The sequence below is a fragment of the Cyprinodon tularosa genome, unplaced genomic scaffold, assembly GCF_016077235.1.
Source record: "Cyprinodon tularosa strain WSP-4 unplaced genomic scaffold, ASM1607723v1 ctg550, whole genome shotgun sequence".
Taxonomy (NCBI): domain Eukaryota; kingdom Metazoa; phylum Chordata; class Actinopteri; order Cyprinodontiformes; family Cyprinodontidae; genus Cyprinodon; species Cyprinodon tularosa.
Window position 1 is genome coordinate 117655 of NW_024039286.1, and position 16820 is coordinate 134474.

Here is a 16820-nt window from a genome sequence, read left to right on the forward strand (position 1 = left end):
CTGGTTCTCTGTTCACATCTTATTACTGTCACCCTGGTTACTTCTGTGTGAAAGTGTATCCTGTTTTCATTAAAAATACATTCTTCCATCACGTGTCTGACGATGTCCTGTTGTAGCTGAAGTCCTTTAACACCACAAACTATGAGAGTAAGACCAGAATACTGGACCCTTTGTTGTAGCCGGTGTCCACAGCTCCAAAACTTCCTCTTTTGTCCTTACTATGGCTTGACTTTCATGGCAAATGGGCTCAAAAGCATAACCAATGTGATTAAAATGTTCGAGTGTACTTTCAGCTTTGTCTTCCTTCATACCAAATATATAAAGTGTGTAATGTGTGTAATGGTTGTGAGATATAGCTGGTCTTATCAATATATTCAACTGCTAACTTAAGTTTCAACCAACCCTGTGACGTCACCTCTTGGAGGAATGTAACAGGGTGTCACCCTTGCCAAAAAATTCTAAAACCATGCTTCTTTTATATTTTTGTATTTTTCACATTTGTAATATAATAATTGATAAAAGTAAGACCCAATCTCATGAATGAAGTTAGTTTGGTTAACCAATTTACTTCCACTTTAAGGGATCACCTCAATAGGTCACTGTGACATGTTTGCCAGACCTGGAAAAGTTATTACGCTAGATACCCTTCCTATCATAGCTGGGATTCAAACCCATGTCCACTGCATGGAAATTAAAAGCTGAGCCACTTTTTGCAGGGAAACTATAACTTGTGGACAAAGCAATGCATGTAATTGGACAGAAATGCCTAGGACAGGACACAGCACAGAACCAGAAATGGAGGAAGAGTATTTTCAAATTTCTGCTTGCAAAATTTCAGCTATTTACATTTTTACTAATATTAAAGCCCCAGAACCACTGTTTCAACATCAGATGAATCATCACAGGTTTATTAAAAGTTTCAATAAATGAGTGCAGCAGGGAGAACAAGAAGACATGCTCTTCAATCTTTCCTCTGAGCATGTTGGCAGTGGTGTTAAGTAAAAGAGGGCGGATCAAGAATACCTTATATTTACTATAGCTACATTAATGCAATATTAGCCTCTGAAGTAGAGAAGGTATAGTTGGGTGAAACTGCGGCCATTTCAGCCCAGGGGCAAACCACACCAGCTTCTATTTGGTACCTGACAGAGACTAATTACCGGTATGTAGTGGATCTTGATCTGATATTCATTGACGCACAAAAGGCCCTGAATAGCACAAACTTTGGTTGGTTAAAGTAGACCAAACATGGCAGGTATAAACACACTCACTAAATCCAGATATGCTCCGAAACACTTTGAAGGTTTTTAAAAGAACATTAGTGAACAGAGATGAAGCCAGTTTGAAAGATTTCAGGATTAGCGACACAGAATTAGCCTATAAGAGAAATATGCTAAGTTTTAAGCATTCCACCGTGCATCACTTAATACACCATCTAAAATGTACAGTGCACTTAAAATGTTCAAACATCTATACCAGTAGAGCGCTTGGCCCAGGTACATCTGTGGTAGGTTTTCACCTGAAAAAGTAGACCCCATGGTGCAGTTTCCACATCGGCAAGATTTGAAAATAATTTTTTCACAAAAAAAAAGAAAAGAATCAATAATAACTAAAATCCCTGTTAGAGTTTCAGGAACTTGCTTGCGAACCTTCCGCAACAAAAATCCCGCCCCCTTGATAATCAAGCAATCACATTCACTTTATTAACTCGTGTAAATTCAGGCACCACTCGGGAGAATTCAGAAATGCAACTGTTGGAACAGCCACTTCCCTATGATTTTAAAAGATGGTTTATATAGCATCAACTCTGAGAGGCTGAACTCCAAACTTTTAAAGAAAGATAAGTTCTATGGGTCTTCTCATACATCCACAGGACTAATGAACAAATACAGTTCAGGTGTTCGCCATAGAGTTTAAGGTTACCAATTCAGCACATTTGAGATCTAAAATAGAACCTACGGAACAAAAACACATGGAAGAGAGGACAGAGGAAAATAAGGGTCAATTAAAAATATTAAACTTATTTAAAAATAAAACCCTAAAACATGGTATTTAAAGCTTCAATACATATTGATAAACTGATTAGTTATGTACACCAAACACAACCTTAATATTGACATTATCTTGACATTGATGATTAGTTAACTTACTGTTCCCAGGGCACATTTTGCTGTTTGTAGATATATACATATACCTACGTTTTTAATAGAAAAAAAGAAATATAGTTATTCTAATATTGGCTAAAACTCATAATATTGTACAGTCTGCAAGAACAAAAACCCTTAATTTATTTGGTCAGAGTCATAATGCTTTACTTACTTAATAAGAATGATTACTGAATATTTCATTACTTCCCCTCTCTGGTGTATTAATCCAGCTTCAAGGGTTTGGCTCTGCTGTTCAACGAGTCAGCTGACTACTTGAGTAAACATCTCCCATCATCTTGGAACTTTTGTTTACCTGTCACCAGAGTATTTGTAGGTCTCAGCAGGTTAAATGAACCAATTAAAGCAGTCGGGCATCCTTCTCAGCTGTTAAAGTCAGAATGTGCAGTGAAAGCAGCCTTAAATGTGAGCAAAACTCTTCTGAAGCACTTTTTTTCCTTTTGCTGATTGCAGCATATCTGCTCGAAGCACAACAAATTGTGTATTCCCCCTCCTCAAAGTGATTTCCCTGACACACACACTTTCTTAGGGCTTCACTGCTGAAAGTGTATTTCTGTTAAGTGTAGCTGTATATTAAGTGAGCCTCTGTATTGTAAAATGGAAAAAGAAAATGGCCGGGGCAGCGGCAAACCTCTTTCTTTGCTTCCAATTTCATAATTAATGCAGAGAAACTGAGCAACCATATGGTATCTCTGGCATTCTGCAGTGCCTTAAAATATGTGGTAAAATATACTGGCGGAATGCTCTATACTAATAAATGGTTATGAACCTATATATAATTCGTTTTCCTAATAGGTCCTTATGTGTTCAAAGAACCCTTTTTAACAAGAGAAAGACATGTTTTTGTAACTTCTTGATTTTGAATGGTCCAAGATTACTTGTTCTTAACAGGAGGCACTATGTTAACATTCAGTTTCTTTGCAGGGGTACTTTGTTTTACACATTTCTTGACTGATTGGGGAATTACTTGCCTTTTCTTTCACAGAGACCAACCAGGAGCAGACTTAGCTTTTAAAGGTAAAGTAGGTGACTGCCGTTGATCCCCCACCAGCAAGAGGCCCCAGAAGTGAGGGCCCTTGGGATATTTGCATGTTTCAAATGAAGTAACTGTGTTTTATCATCAAAGCATTGGCAAAAATCATAGCACGATACATTGTCAACCTGAATTGTTTCCTATACCACCATTACCAAACAATAAGTGATAAAAAAAAAGAAGATAGAAAAGATTTTATATGCACAGATGTTGCACCGCTACTGCATTACTACATGAGATTGACAAACATTTTGTCCGTCTTTGAAAAGCTAGAAAGACTATATCGTTCAGAGTCTTTGGCTGGCTTAAATCCAAATTTTCAAGAAATTCAGGGCCAAATTAAGTTGCATCTCACTTTCACAAAAGCTGTAACATTTACGTTACTGTAACTTATTCTATGTATTCTGTGTTTAGCCTACTCCCAACAGACAGGATCATTATTACTACTTTTTTATTAAGTATCTGCTCAGTCAGTGGTGACACCTTTCAGAAACCAGTAACTTCTTTTTGGGTCATTGGTGGGTGGTGGCAAATGGTAAAGACATTAATCCCATCTATTTTGGCTGGACTGTGTGTGAGAGTATCTTGCCAACTGAATTTTATTCTTGTAATCACCCCGTTCCCAATCAAAATCTGTAATGATGTATGTACAAAGCAAACAGTTTTGTCTGTCATGTCAATAGTTCATTTGCATGCTGTGGTACCTGGCTAGATTTAAAACCACTAATATGTGTTGTTATATAGGTAAGTACTGTAATTATTAAAACATGTTTATGGTAGCCTATACCATTATTACCTTTATAGTTTTATATATGGACATTCTTAATGTTTGAAGATGGCAGTTGTTCAGAGTTTGATAGAAAGGCACTTAGTGCAGTTACAAATCTAAGCACACAGTGAGTAATATGTGTTGCGTTTTAACTTAAATACCCTCCTTAAAAACATTTCAACCGTGCTCTCAATTCTGGTAATGTACATTCGACAATGTACAGTGTACTGTATGTGTATCTTACATTGTGTGTAAATGAACTATGCCGTTACATTGCTGCCAAAAATCAGACAAAATTATAAAGCAATCACAATCATGCAATTATTATTCACAACAGTGCATTTTGGCAGCAATATAACACCATAATGAACCACACCAACATCAAAGACAGGGTTTTGTTATCGATCAAAATAACCCTGGAAATACTCAAAATAATGCACAGTGACAGGGATTATTAAAAAAAACACAGCGGGATTTAAGAACAAAAATATCAGACTGTAATAAAATTAACACTTAATTTAAATATCCGCTCCCACTTATTCTGTCAGGGTCATGGTGGGGCCACTGCCTATCTCTTGCAGTCTATGGGCGAGAAGGGGCGTACACCCTGGACAAGTTTCTAACCTGCGACAGGCATTCTGTCTTAGGTTGCACACAAAGACATACAAACATGCTCACACACTCACATCTAAGGTCAATGTAGAGATGCCAACTAACCTAACAGTCATGGTTTTTCTGACTGTGGTAGAAAGCCTGGATAAATACTCTATACGAATATGTTTTGATACACTTAAACAATCAAGCTTTCATCTTCCTTAGAAGCTCGCCTAAAAGACATTTAAAAAATATGTTCAGGATGTTGCATGCGTCTCTGGTGAGGCTTATAAAAAAGAATGTCCCTTCTCATATGATCTATATAAAAACATCTGCAGTAAAATAATAGACATACAATATAAGCATTTATTTGGTGGAAACTAAGGAAAATGGATCCATATCACAGGAGCTGGACGAAAAAATTCCAGAGAAAATAAAACAAAAACAAATTTTGCATCTCATTTAGGGTAGTTGCTCAGCACAATACGAAACTTGATTGTTTACGTTTATTAAATATATATTACTATAGAATATTTTAGTTTAAATTTTATGACAGTCTGATGTTTTGTTTTTCTTAAATCCTGCCATGTGGTTGTGTAATCCCTGGTGCAGTATTTGCAAGGATTACTTTGATCTATTAAAAATCCCTGTCTTTGATTGACTCATGGTTTGTTTCATTTACATAGAGTGTTACAAGTTGTAAGAGCAGAGATAGAGCCAAACGAGCGCAAACATAGAGCGACTGTGTGCATATATGTTTTAGACGCTGGTGAAGACTCTCAGTCATCCAGGTCATACTCATTCCAAAAAAGAAAAAGAAAACTATCTACTGGACTTTATTTCCAAGTTTGAAGATGTTTTGCTTCTCATCCAGGTAGCTTTCTCAATTCAAAATGTCAGGAATAGCGTTGAGTTTCTAGGTTTCATACAGTAGCCCAAAAAAGCCTTGTTTTTGTTTTGAAAACATGCTGGGGGTCGTTTGGCCTCTTTTGTTAGCCTGCAATGCCCCATACCCATCTAAGTGTCTGAAAGTCAGTCATTATAGGGAATCATGGGCATGGCTATACAGCAGAGCGTAGGACCTCGCCTATTCAGCCAGGCCAATGAGATAATTGAGATAACTAACAGGACAACTTAACTTTAGCCAGTCAAATGGTTCTGATCACTCTGTCCTGCATGACCTTGCATTCATGGAGCCTCATTCAGTATTCGGTACGAGGTGGCTGGCTGTGGAGATGTGGCAAAACAGGATGAGTCTGTTGCCAAGCAAGTTGAGTTGCAGAATTACAACAGGTTTGAGAAGAGGGCAAACATTTTGCTACACCAAATTTGAAAGAACAAAGACAGATTTTATTGTTAAAATTCCTATTCAATTCCATTCCTATAGACTTTAACCGAATGAATGGAATGAGAAAGTCAGGTTGGTCAAGTTAGTTGTGTATAGTTCCACACAACAGCATTTTTCAGCTTTGACCAAAAAATTAATTCTTTGTGTTTTGGAATATTTCATTTTTTTTTTTAAAGTTCTTCGAAGAGAGTTTTAACTCTCTCTTAAAACCACCCTGGAAAGTACCAAACCAATTTGTTCCCTGATAGGGCTGTTACATTTGTTTACATTTGTTACATTTGTTTGATGATTTCTACTTGCGAGTAGAAATTCACATGCAGATTGCTTTCAATATACAAAGAATTTGAGAAAGAGTGCAATTTGTGCAATGCATTTACAACTTGGGTAATCGTGTTTCGCCAATTCAATTTTTTTTTAACACAGATATACAGAGATTTAAAATTGACATATTGGTTTACAAGGTGCAAAAATAAATTCACACTTACAATTTTCTAGTACAAAATATATATAAACTGAGTTTGTGCCTATAGTTCTAAAAGTGTCGTACACAAGGCTAACTTACACAGAAGAGTAAGCAGATATAGAAATTAACAGATGCAAAAGTTATTTAATACAAAAAATTAAAATAAATGAATCTTCAACATATGAAACAAACAAACAAAAAACCTGAACTGGATGACTTCAAAGCTCTTTGCAAGTATTGTAATAAAGAGAGCAGAGTGCAACTTAATGATTTGAAAGAACATGTCACCACAAAAAACAAAGGCCTTTATGTAATACAAAAAAATAAAGATAGCTATTGTTTTATACAAGGTGGGAAAATCATTATCACCTAATCACCTTTAAAATATCCAATGGCTGTGAGTTAAAGAAAAAATTTAAGACTGGTCTATACTCTGTGTGTAGGCGTTTCTGAGACAGAGTGAACATTAGAGAAATAATAAGAGAGAAAGTTTAAAACAGTAATTTTATAGTAAGTAAATAAAAAATTCATGTTGCTATTACGATACATTTTGGGGTTGCTATGACAGCATTATTGGGAAAGTGATCTTTGTGTTTTTCATTTGGTTGCCTGATTCCATACTCTGCGGTGAGTCTGTCTTTCTAACCTTTTTTCAATGTGTTAGTGTGGCTGTATGCTTGTAAGGCTCAAGAAATGTATTTAGCACAGTTAAGCAGCATTATTATTCCGCTGCTTAAATGTGGAACCAAAGTAGGAAAGATGCAGAGAAACCCAAATTGCAGCAGCATAAAAATAATCAAATTATGTGTGCGTGCAGGTGGGGGGGTCAGGGGATTGTATAAGCATATTCCTGAAATGAGTTTTTGGAACTTGGGATGTCTGTATATTTGAGTCATTCAATGGGGAAATACAGTACTATAAATGTTTCATAGAATTTCATATCTTTCTTTATCTACAATGAAAGTATTCTCATGCAGACAAGGTACACCTCTTTTGAGTAATGACCCTTTGATAGATATTGTCCCTTAACCCATCCAACTCTTTTACCACTTATTTGGTAAAAACAACTAAGGCAATTTGAAAGATTAGCTGACATTGTATTGACACCATTGGTTTACATTATTAGAGAAAACTTATAGTAAGGAGAAGCTGTGTGAAAGAAAAGGTTTTGTGTTACTGCGGAAACAGTCAATAGAATTTTCCACATAATTCTTGTCGATGGACAACGATACTACTCTTAATGGTGCGTTCAGTATTCACACAGTGGTAGTGGCGAGTTCAGTGGATTCACATAGAATTCATATGCAAACCACGCTGTGAAGGGTGGTGATGCGTCCAGTAGTGAACTACACAGGGTGAGAGTGTTCACTAATCCGCCCTCACCTCATGCCACTAGATAGAGTTGAGGTTCTGCTAAAAAGCAAAACCGCATGGAGAGAGCAGTGTTGCATTTAGTTGTTTTTTTTATTTTGGACACTGATGTTGTTTTATTACAATGCCCAAGGCTGAACAAATAAAATAAAATACAACTCAGAAAAGGCACTGGGGCTTATTTTAGCTTGAAAAGCAGCAGTTTCACTATCATTTATAGATTTTTATTTTATTATAGTTGTAAATATTCTACATTTTGTTAAATACACTGATTCTGAAAAAAAAGTGAAAAAATACCTGCTTCATCAAAATGCTTCTGTGTTATTTTCTGGGTCAAATAGTACAGTAAAGCATTGTAAAAGCATTTGTACATTAATGAGAAATAAAATGAACTTTTTTTGATTTTAGCAAATGGCTGCAATGAATAAAAAAAGAGTGAGAACTTTAAAGGGGTCAGAATACTTTCCGTACCCACTGTATACAATCCATGCAATGAAGTGATGAAAAGTACTATTTTGTTGTTTAGTTTTGAAGATGATTCATGTTTCTTCATAAAGTGCTTTTTTGCAGTCACACACAGTGTCATGACTTATGGGGTCATTTCATTGTCTTACATTCATTTCATATGGCCTAACCCAGACCCTTACCCTAATCATTACCAACATACACTTTGTTTATAGATGTTCGAGATCTGTCTTTTTTTCCAGTGTAGTCCTGTTTCTCTGACTGTGACTGGCTGGATGTGCTCTCTTCATCCTCTGACATGGGAGCTGGCTCGAAGCTTGTCTGTCTAGCTGCGTGTTTCCTGGACAGGGTCACCTTTTACAGCTGCTTTTTGTATCTCTGCTTCTTTCTGTATGTCTGCTTCTGTCTCCTTGAACCCCAGTTGGCCTCAGCAGATGGCCGCTCACACTAAGGCCCCGTCCACACGAAGTCAAAACAAACACGAAACGCTAATATTTTCCAGAACGTTTGTCGTAAAGACGGAGACGTAAAATAAATGTGAGCGTCCACACGAATGCATGAAAACGCTGCAAAATGTATGCCAGGCCTGTAAGTGGCGCTGTGGTGCCAAAGCAAATATAGGCGACGAAATGTTGTTGTTTCCTGTTAAAAGGGAGTTTTTCCTCTCCACTGTTGCTTCAAGCATCCTTAGTGTGAGGGATTGCCTTTGAGTCAATGAGTTGATGCAATTAACTGGTTTTCCCTAGATATAGAACTTTGAATCAATTGATTGAATTGTAAAGTGCTTTTAGATGGCTTGGGTTGTGAATTAACACTATATAAATAAACGGAATTGAATTGAATATACCTAATACTAATCTTACCCTAACCCCAATTTAAAGAACTGAACTTTACCATATAGGAACCATGATTTTGGTCCCCATAAGGACATAGGTCCCCATGATGTGACTGTGTAAACAGATTAAAATTCCCCCACTGTCATTAAAACAAGTGCATACACACATACAGCCTTTATTTGCATGACTTTGGGGACATTTCATTGACTAACATTCATTTTATATGGCCTACCCAGACCCTACCCCTAACCATTACCAACATATTCCTAACTTTAAGCTAAACTTAATTCACACCCTAGCCCTAACCCTAACCCAAATGAGAAAACTTTACAACATTGGGACGCGTAGATTGTCCCCATTTTGACCACACTGGGGAATATTTAATACACTGCTCCCAATTGATGCTCAAACGAACTTGCACAAACACACACACACAGCCACGCAAACAGCCTGCAGTCAGCTTGGATTTACTGATTAGCCCTCAGCTAACCTCTGTAAGACAGGATGCACCGGCTCATGTCTGTGTGGATTAAGGTTGCCTGTTAATTCAGCCTGTTGCTTCTGGCAAAAAAGTGAAAAAAAGAAAATTGGAGAAGGCAGCCAGAAAAAAATGGAGACCACAAATGTTGCATCTGAATGTAGAATGAGTTCCAGGAATGCGTATATCTATTTATAAAATTTTTTTATTTTTCTGTCTCTTTTATTTATCATCATCTTCTTTTTGGTGTGTTTCAAGAGGATTATTTTACATCTGTGCTCAGTCTGTCCCTAAAAATTTGCATAAAAGTTACAATTATAGGTCAGATGTTTTTGGTGAAATCACCACTGCAGCATGGAATTTATTGCTAGGGGAACTCTTAAATCAAAATATTGCATTCTTTACAAAGATTTGTAAAATTATAATCATTACTGTTTTATTATGTTTATAGTAGCTAATCATAATGACAAAATATTTAATATACGAATGTGTAAAGCATATTATTAGATCAGAAGCAATGCTAAATATCTTCTCAAGAAAAATATGGACCTCTCCCAGTCTCCTCTATTATGCACCCCTCAATGAGCCAAGTATGCATTAAAAGCTAAACCACAAGTGATACTTCAATAAAGTCATAAATTTATAAATCCAAAACACCTTGGCAAACGGAACATTGACAAACCTTGCAATTAGGGCTGTAAAAGTTAAAGTGTATGGACAATGATTCAACTAATTTTTAATGGCATACATTTTTTTTATACCTGTGATTAACACGTGTAAAGCAGGGAATAATAGAGCACACAGAGCTTCAAATGAAAGAGGTTCTTTATTTTTCATAAAAATGTTTCATAAAAGAGTGTCAGACTGGTTTTGGTCATATGCTTCTTTGAAGTGTGAGTTAGGGGAAGACAGGTGAGATGTAAATCTTCCGGGTATTGTTTCTAAAAGTGTTTTGTAAGTAGGGGACAGATTGTGTCTAAGACCTCCTCTGTTCCTTCTTCCCGTCTTAAGATTATGGGGAGCAGAGCTTTTTCTCTGTCTGCACCCAAACTCTGACCCCAGGCTCACACCGACTCCGGTCTTACCGTTGCGGTGCGGTGGGTGCGGCGCCGCAGTGATTCCAAGTCATTAAAAAGACGTAAACCTCTCTCACCGGCTGCTGAGCTGTCCGGCTGCGGTTACCGAGACACTCCGGCGCTGCAGAAAATTCCGCAAGAAAGCTATCCTTGCGGCATGCCGGAGCCCTCCGCAACAAGCTCTCGCAAATATCCTTGTTTGGGCCGTGTTATCGCGTGAAGTTACGTGAACTCAAGTGAACTTCTGTTAAATCTCCGGACCTGTTGCCGGAGCCGCATAGCCGCACCGCACCGTAGTCAAAAGGGCGGTGTGAGAGGGGGTGTGCGGGAGTTGCGGTCTCCGTCGGCTCGGTAACCGCACCGGAGCCAGTGTGAGCAAGGGGTGAAATTCACTCCCCCCTGATATCTGCAATACAGTTTTTACTCTTGTTCAAATCTAAACTCAACTGTTCAAGGTTGCCCTCATGGGTTTTGCCATGCGCCTGTTTAGCGGTTGCTTTGTCCCTCCAATGTACAGGTCAGTGCACTCTTCACTACACTGAACGGCATAAACCACATTATCGATTTTGTTTCTTAGTCTCCTATCTTTGGGATTAACCAGCTTTTGTCTCAGGGTGTTGCTGGGTTTTAAGTGCACAGGGATCCGGTGCTGGCTGAAAAACCTCCTGGGTTTTTCAGACTCTAGCAACATATGGAATGACAATGTTCCTTATCCTGTTTTCTTCCCTCTCAGCAGGCCTCTTGTTTTTTTTTGTTGTTGTTTTTTTAAAGGCCCATATGGGATAAGCACAGTTCTATTTTTGTTTCAGAAATATAAAGATCATTCAGAGGTCAACTATCTTGCCATTGTTTGTGCTAATTTGTTTTTAAAACATAATAATTTTTAATTTTGCTAATGACGTTGCCATCCCAACAGAGGTTAGTGCTGCGCTGCTTTCAGAATTCAGTTATTGCATAAGATAACATGTCATTCCTATGCTGGTATTGAATATAAGAGTGGGCACATTTACCTAATTTAGTGGATGGAATTGTTTAATATTTTGTAAATCACCAGCCTTCAAGACCCTTCAGTTTGGACCTACCGTTACCCCTGGCAACCCAATGGCATTTCCTTTCAGTCTCCTGGCATTTCATCAATAAAAGCACAGGTGTAACTTAACATCACGGACTGCCGCTAAATTGTTCTCTATAAAGAACTTTCGAATCACCTTGGCAAGACCATCAATTTTAGGAAAAGTCCTAGAAGTGCTGAAAAAAGGGTTGACTTTGGTTCATCCAGAGATGCGTCTGTATGACTGTACAGATTGGGCAGTACTTCCTTGTAAATCTACCCGTGCAGAAAGCACCGGTGCTGGGCAGTGTGCACAGGTTCTGTGCCGGAGATAAAGCAGGATAAAGAGCAGTGATTCTAGGGCTAAATTTCAAGGGCTTTTTTAAAAAGCCATATCAAACCTGTTGAGAGCATTCATTATTTCTACTTTTGTTAACATTCTTTTCTCTGAATTCCATTTTGGGTAAAAAAAAAACCCTGCCTACAACCAGTCCCTTATGGGTTGCGGTGACGCGATTTAACAGAAAAGTTCAGGTCGTTTCAACTTCACCGATCACCAATGCACTCTCTCCATGCGATGCTGCCATATCCAGTCTGAACCCACTATAAAAGATCACAAACAGAAAAAAACAACAAACATGCCATGTGATAAAGTTCAATACATAAACCGCAGGTTTCTTCTTTCAGCTTCCGATACTTATAAACCTCTGTGTTACAATCACACCACATCCTGACAAAAAACACTATGTGAAATAAAAGCAAACCGTAGTTTAAGATATTTTACTAGTAACCATTTTCAGTTCTCCACATGTTAACCATCAATGTCTTTGGAGACAAAATGGTAAATGGCCTGTACTTATATGTATCGCTTTTTCAAGTAAGGAGACTTGATCAAAGTGCTTTACACTACATTCATTCATTCACCCATTCATGCACACACTCACACACTGATGGTGGCAAGCTACGCTGTAGCCACAGCTGCCCTGGGGCTTATGACAGAAGCGAGGCTGCCATACACTGGCGCCACCAGGCCCTCTGACCACCGTCAGAGCTTAACTGTCAATCCTTCGATTTCAGGGCAAACTCCTATAACCGACCCCACTGTCGCCCCAAAATAATTGCTTTTTACTTCTTCCAAAGCTTCTCTGAAAAACACAGAACGTAAACTGGCTTTATTCTCTGAAATCGTTGATAAGCGTTTGGTTCTAAAATAGACCTGGGCCCATGGTGTGGGTTTGGGTGTTTCCCTGCATTTACCCTTTTACTCTTGCAGGGAGCAGGTATGGCAGCTCATCTAACACAAGTAGGAGATACTTGTACCTCAAACGGTTGGTCAACAGTGTCAACATGTTCAAGCCACCTGTTTAATCACAGTAGTTTCACCCTCTTAAAGAGTGGTGGAATGTAACAAAGTACCTAAGTAAATGTTTTATGTATCTGTATTTTACTTAAGAAGATTTAATCATGGATACTCTCTACTTATGCTTCACTACAGTTTACATTAAGTACTTGTACTTTCAACTCCACTAGAAATTGTAATGCTTTTTATTACATGTTACATCCACGCCACATTATTTTTTTTCATTTATTTGTTTAGGAGCCTGAAACGGAGTTACAATGAGTGATGGTCTGATGTGATTCCCAGCTACTTAGAGCAGGATCACAGTTTCTGAACTGAATTATATTTGTGAGTTGTGTTTCTTGCTAATGACAGGTCACCTTAATGTAAAATGAGATTAGACTGTCAATAACAGGACTAACAGGACAAATAGATTTGAAACCATTAATAAGACAAATGCTTCCACATAAGCACTTTGGATCATTTATTAAATTTTAAATATTTATTTAACGGTTACATGGATTTACATATTACAACGAGAGCACATGAGCTTTTCATCCCAGTTCATGAAGAGCTTAGTGGGCCTTAATTCAAATGGTTACTTGCTACATTGTTCTAAAGAAACACATTTAAATATAAATAAACAGTCTGTGGTACATATAGAATTTGAAATATGCCAGTGTTCATCATCTTCCGCTTTATCCAGGACCGAGTTATGGTGGCAGCAGTCTCAGCAGAGACTCTAAGACTTCTCTCTCCCATGACAACTCCTCCAGCTCTTCTGGGGGGAACCCAAGGTGCTCACAGGCCAGCTGACAGACATAGTCTCTGTCACCCTGTGGGATTTTTCTGTAGAACCTCCCACCAGGAATACCTGACCACTGCCTCACCATTGGTTTAAACAAATATCTTTTTATTTAGTGGCATTGGAGAGTTGGGGAACAGGGCCTTCATCTCCAATGTACTCCTTCCACTTGATCCTTAGCTCCTGTTGTAATCAGCCTCCCTTGAAGTGATCGATTCCAGAAAAAGGGGTCTTGTTAGCTATACCTTAAATAAAAATTTCAGTGCCACTGACAAATTGGTGAGCTTGAGAAAAAATGTTTAACTTATGAAGTACTTGTAAACAAAACTGTACTAAAAGCTTTACTTCTTAATTAGGCCCGAGCAGCTAAGCGCTGCGAGAGCCTATTGTATCTGTAATGTTTATTATTATTATTATTATTTTTCTCCTTACAAATAAAATGGCTTTTTGGAGGCTTTATCATATTCCAAAACTCACCAAACTTTGCGGACGCATCAGACCTGGTGAAAATTTACGTATTTTAATGGCCCCGTGAAAGTTGCCAACCAAATGCCTCAACGGCGCCCCCTCAAAATTTTCAAAATACCCTCCCCATTGACCTTTTTTTCTCATAGAGACATGAACATTGGCACACTTGTAGAGCGTCCTCACACTTACAAATAAGTCAATTAACGTCATACTAAATTATGCTCAGGGAGTCCGCCATCTTGGATCAAATTTCAAATTTTGACTGTGATTTTGCATTTTTAGCCTCTATATTTGATCGAACTCCTCCTAGGGACGGTGAGCCATCGGCTTCAAACTTGGCATGTATGCAGATAAGGCATGTGAGATCTAAACTTATCAAACTTTTTGAGTTTTCCAGCATTTTAAAGGGGTGTGGCCAGGCCTCGAAGTTGGCGTACTCGCCAACACTTTTCGAAGCGCAATAACTTTTACATATAAACGTGAAATGTCACGAAACTTGGTAGTATTAATCCTCTCTGGGTTCCCAACAAAACTGTATATTAAAACTTTGACATGATTGAAGCCACGCCCCCTGAGAACCGGAAGTCACGTTTTTTAATTGGAATGGTCCCTCTCTGTCCTACTTGACCTCAACAACCTAAAACTGTGTCAGCTGACAGACAACACGTTGTCCTAACTTCGTTTAAGGCACAGAGAGTCTGAGTTAAATGGTGTTGCCGTGGCGCCATGGCGAAGTGAGGTGTTTCGCCATGAAAATACGATTGGCTCTCATTTCCTCATTTATAAGCAGATCTGCACCAAAATCACAAGAGATGATCCTAGTCCAACTCCAAACAGGAATCCAGAGCAATATTTTGTGGGCGGGGCTTAATTTCACCACAGCGCCCCCTAGAAATAACAAATTTCGAACCACCAGCCCCAAGCCGTTTTTAGTCCTAGAATATTGAAACTTTGAACACATTTGCACCTCATCAGGCCCTAACTAAAAGCCTCTTGGACCCATGGTCTAAACCCCACCGGAAGTCGGCCATTTTGAATTACATTTTACTCTGTTGTGAAAGCACTGATCTGTTTTCAAAAAATTGTATAAAATCAGTATTTTATCCAAATGAGCTAAAACTTTCAAAATATGTTCTTTATAAAGCCTGCTGTAAGTTGGTTACAATAGCAAAGCGCTTCTTTAAAGTCCGTCACTCTGATTTTTCAAAAGTTTGCGTTCTCGCCTAATAGTTGGTCAAGTGGACAGATAATGCCAGGAAATAATTCAGCCCCTAGCCATGCTCATTCTGAGGATAATGAAACTTGGCACACATCTGTATGAGCTCTCCACCTACAAAAAGTTTCATTGAAGCCATGGTCTAAACCTCTCATGAAGTCGGCCATTTTGAATCAAACGGTACCCTTATGAAAATAGAATCACTATGTTAAAATATTTCTAAAAAATCAGTTGTTTTCCCAAATGAGCTAGGACTTTTGGAATATATTCCTCTAATCGCTACTTGTTTGATGGTAAACACAGCATAGCTCTTCTTAAAAGTCCGTCACTCTGATTTTTCAAAAGTTTGTGTTAACAGGAAATTGTTGTATCTCAAAAAGTTTTATAGCAATCCTACCCAAATTTGGAACAGTTATTTATCCTTTGATTATAGAAAAGACTGCCGAGTTTGGCGTGAATCCAGGCATGTTTGAGCATCTTATGGGGTTTTCAACTGCCACAGTATATGGCATTCAAGTTTAAAGATTTTTCTTTCTTTAAATTATTTAATAAATCATCTAAAAAAAATCTAGGACATGCAAGATGTGTTCCTTGACATTTGTGATTTTTTTCGGGATTTTATTGCAAACTATAGATTTTTAATGAATTTTTTTGTTTTGAGTAGAGTCGGCCATTTTGAATTACATTTCACCCTGTTGTGAAATCACGGACCTCTTTTCAAAAAAGTGTATAAAGTTAGCCTTTTATCCAAATGAGCTAAAACTTTCAAAATACGTTCTTTACAAAGCCTGCTGTAAGCTGGTTACAATAGCAAAGCGCTTCTTTAAAGTCTGTCACTCTGATTTTTCAAACGTTTGCGTTCTTGCCTAATAGTTGGTCAAGTGGACAGATAATGCCAGGATATATTTTTCAACTGCCGCAGTATAAGGCATTCACGTTTAAAGATTTTTCTTTCTTTGAATTATTTAATAAATCACCTAAAAAAGAATCTAGGACATGCAAGATGTGTTCCTTGACATTTGTGATTTTTTTTGGGGATTTTATTGCAAACTATGGATTTTTTTATGATTTTTTTTGTTTTGAGTAGGGTGTAATACCGCTAACCGTGGGTTTTGGCAGTGCTGTTTCTCCATCTTTTGAATATATACTTTTGACCCACCAACTGAGATTGCTACAGCAAATATCTGACAGATGAGATTCATCCCCAGATATTATCTTTTATCCCTAGTTTAACCCTTCCTGACCAAAGCTGTGGTTGTCTCCGGCTGGTCCAGAAGTGAAGCGTGGCGCTTTTTCCGCTGGCTGGGAAGGAGCAAGGGGGCAGCGGTCACTCACCTCCCGCG